Source organism: Quercus suber, unplaced genomic scaffold (assembly GCF_002906115.3).
Source record: "Quercus suber isolate HL8 unplaced genomic scaffold, Cork oak 2.0 scaffold_259, whole genome shotgun sequence".
Classification (NCBI taxonomy): domain Eukaryota; kingdom Viridiplantae; phylum Streptophyta; class Magnoliopsida; order Fagales; family Fagaceae; genus Quercus; species Quercus suber.
The window spans coordinates 216,678-220,788 of NW_027069715.1; positions in this window are offsets into that span (position 1 = coordinate 216,678).

The following is a 4,111-nucleotide window of genomic DNA, read 5'->3' on the forward strand; positions in this document are numbered from 1 at the left end:
TTAGTGGTTGATAATGTTACATCACCAGCATTGATTTCTGAATAATTAAAATTTTTTTTTAAGAAGTCAAATATTGTAGTGGATGTTCCCAATAATTGTATAACTAAAAAATTAAAAATTAAAAAGACCTAAAGCGGTAAAGCCAAAAAAAAAAAAACAATAAAAAAAAATCCAAAAAAAAAAGTGTCGAAATGTCAATATTGAGTGAGATACTAAATATAATAAAAATAGAGCGTCGTAGTGCTTATTACACACGGACTCAATCAGATAAGGATAAGAGGTTGAGCACTGTAGGGGCGGATTCAATCATTCAAAAACTAATGATAACAAAAATTTAAAGCACTTACTAATTTTATCTTCCTCCTAGTCAGTTGTCACTAATTTTTCATTAATGCTTAATATGAGTGGGTGCATTGTGCACAATCACTAGTTAATATGAGTGGAGATTATTAAAAAAAAAAAAAAAAACTAGTTAATATGAGTGGATGTTTTAAAATATAATTTGTTTACAAATTTCTAAATGTATAGTATATCTCTATATATAAATAATGATTAGATAATTCCAGAGTGATTGTAATGTTTTTTTTTTTTTTTTGGATAAACAGAGTGATTGTAATGTAGTTATGAATAACTGCAGGTCAGCTTGGGTAACTAAGTCTAAGAGTCTTCCCCCTCAAAAAAAAAAAAAAAAAAAAAAAAAGAAGGGTCTAAGAGTCTTGATTTAAGAATAAAGAGTAATTATCAAAAGCGGACGTCATAGATTGAAACTTTTTATAAAAATAAAAATCTAAGAGTCATTCTTCTCCAAAAAAAAAAAAAAAAAAAAAAAAAGGTCCAAGGGTCAATATTGTATTTACCTAAACTTATGTCTCTAAATTTCTAAGAGGGCAAAAATACATTTTTTTTCTCCTTATATTTTGATATATTTTTAATTTGGTCCTTAAGTTTTCACAACTTTCATTTTAGTTTGTATATTTTTAAATTTAGTTCCATTTTAATCTTTGCTATCATCTCAATTACAAAAAACACCTATCCGGCAGTAAAATAGTTATATATTTAATATTAGATATTTTTTGTAAGTTAGATGACGGTAGGGATCAGAACGAAAGCTGTGAAAACTTAAAGAACAAATTGAAAATGTAACTAAAATAGGGACCAAAAATGTGTTTTTGATGTTTCTAAAAGAGTAGACCAAGAGTCATTGTCTTTTATGAGAGAAACTGAGGTTTTTTTTTTTTTTTTTTTTTTTTTTTGAGAGAGAGAGAGAGAGAGAGAGAGTTTCAATCTATAATGTCCACTTTTAATGATAGCTTTTTACATTAGACCAAGACACCAATCGGTTTTTAGTGCAGGAGGGGATTGAACCTCAAATCTCTTGTTTAACCATAAAAAACTTTATTAGTTAAACTAATTAGAACCCAAAGAGAGAAACTGAGTTTAGCAAGTAATTTGATTCTATAGAATTAAATAACTATAGCAAGAATTAAGACTTAAGGGGAGAGAGAGAGAGAGACAATCACATACCAATTAACCACTAGAAAACTGGTTCAACGGTTCTCTCCTCTCTTCTACTGTACACGTTACAACAATTTAGAAGATTTAAAAAATAAATAAATAAATAAATAGGGACTAGGATTTGATAAAATGTTTTTTTTAAAGTTCGTTTTTGGAGGGTCGTGAATGTGCTAGGTTGACAATTTTTTGGGGGTTGCTTATTTAGGGCCTTTGGTATAACTTTCTTTCTTTTCTTTTCTTTTCTTTTTTCTTTTTTTAATTTTTTTAATTTTTATTTTTATGTGACGGGCCAGGAAGATTAGTTTAGTCGAAATTCTAATATTCCATATTATGTTAGGTTTTAGACCCTGTCATTGAAATACAAGTGAATTAGATAAGTGATTAAATTAATCCAATTATGCAAATTTTCAATTCACAAGTTAAACGATGTGTCACCAATCACACAAAATTACAATAAGGTGACAAAGTGGAAAGACTCAATAAAAACTATTAAAAACAATAACAACAACAACAACAACAACAACAACAACAAAAAAACCAAACAAACAAACAAAAAAAACAAAACAAAACAAAACAAAACATTACAAGGCAAACCTTCCCTAATGAAGCAAATCCATTATAGTAAAAGAAGTTTACAACCATAGAAAAAACCTTTTCACTCTGTTGGTGTGTAGACAACTTACAGAGAAATCTTTTCAGCACTAAAACATCTAGACTCTTCAACCATATGAATTTCTTCCTTGGATGACACATTAGAAATCACAACTAAAACCTCCAACCAATTCTAAGCACCTCCTAGAGACTTCTCCACGGCAGAAACGTATGTGTTGTCCAGGTCCGGCCCTTCAACTAGGCCAATTAGGCCATTGCCTAAGGCCCCCAAGTGGAAGGGGGGCTCCAAAATTTTGAAAAATAAGTGGTAGTAGAAAAAATTAATAATAAATAAACAATTTAGTTTAAGATGAAACTCAAAAAAAATTGATACATTCTTGTGACCAAACAACAAAAAATCTATAACATTCTTATAAAATTGGTACCCCAAAATATTCTTTGGTCTAAACAAAATCAATTATCCTAAAAAAATCATCATTAACCTCTAGAAAAATAAAAAATCAACTAGATAAAATGCAAATCCGGTCATAAAAATTACCCACAAAACAATCTCAAATCAAAACAAATAAAAAATCTCAAATCTCTAAAATTTACTCATAACTTTTCTCTCTCTAAGCGCTTGCTCTTCGCCTCTCTCTCTCTCTCTCTCTCAGCTAGATGATGATAGTTTGCAAAAATATCTTAAACTTGAATCTTTTTGCAAACATGATGTTTATTATGATATTGATGGTTTAGATTTATTTTCAAAGTTAAAAGTTTTAAAAGAAATTTTACAAATAAAAGAATATACTCTAATTGACATACTAAATTGTATAAAAAGATTGGATTCATTTCCAAATATATGCATATTTATAAAATTTTACTAATAATACATGTTATAGTTGCTTCTGCAAAAAATAAAAAAAAATAAAAAATAAAAAAATAAAATTAATAAAATCATATCTAAGATTGACAATGGCTCAAGAAAGATTAAGAGGATTAACTATACTATCAATTGAAAATAAGATGTTAAAAGAACTTGAATACAAAAATTTAATTAGTCAATTTGTATCTCAAAAGGCAAGAAAAATATATTTTAAATGAAATATATTATAATATAAAAATATTAAATAAATATTAATTTAATTAATACATAAATATAAAAAAAAGTCTCATTTTAGTTCTCGCCTAAGGCCCCAAAATGTCTAGGGCCAACCCTAGTATTGTTGAAATGACTTCAATGTGATCACCAAGAACTTATCATATGATGTTCTATGTAATCTCATTCTACGGGTCAGTGATTGAGAGGACAGTTACAAAAACCCTAAAGGTTGCACGTGTTCTTTCTCTCTTATTTTCTCTCCCTTGAGTCATCCCATAAGTTGTGTCTATATGTACTTTTCTAACTAGGTCATCGTACGAGTCATGGGCTAGCCGAAAAGCCTTTATGAGAAATAAGAAATCCCAATCTTTGATCAGTCTACTTGGAGTTGATCAGGAATTGAGAGCTGCAGAAGCTCAATCAGTCAAAACAGAAATTTCATTCCATGAGCTTGAACTTGGGGTGCATTGTCTTCAACAAAATTAAGAGATTTTTAAACCATGACAATCCTTACATTTTTCACGGTTTGCCAACATTTTCTTAAAAATATGAACCTAACACATTGTTTTGAAAATTTTTAAATTTGGGGGTGGGGCATGGCCTCCTTGGTCTTCGAATAGCTTTGTCTCAGCACTTGAGGATTGCCATGTTCTCTCCATAGATTGTTGTTCTACTTTGGTTATGATGTTGCGTGTTGAAAAGATTAATTAATGATAAAATGTGCCTGGATTGCATAGGGCTTTAATTTTATTGGCAAGATGTGATGATTTTGAAGGGTTCTCGTCAAATGAAATGCGGTTTTTTTTTTAGTGTTGAATGATGATTTTTTTTTTTTTTTTCTTGGAATTACACGGACTTGGTTTTCTAAGTGGTATTGAGAAAAAAAACCTCGGAGTTGATAGC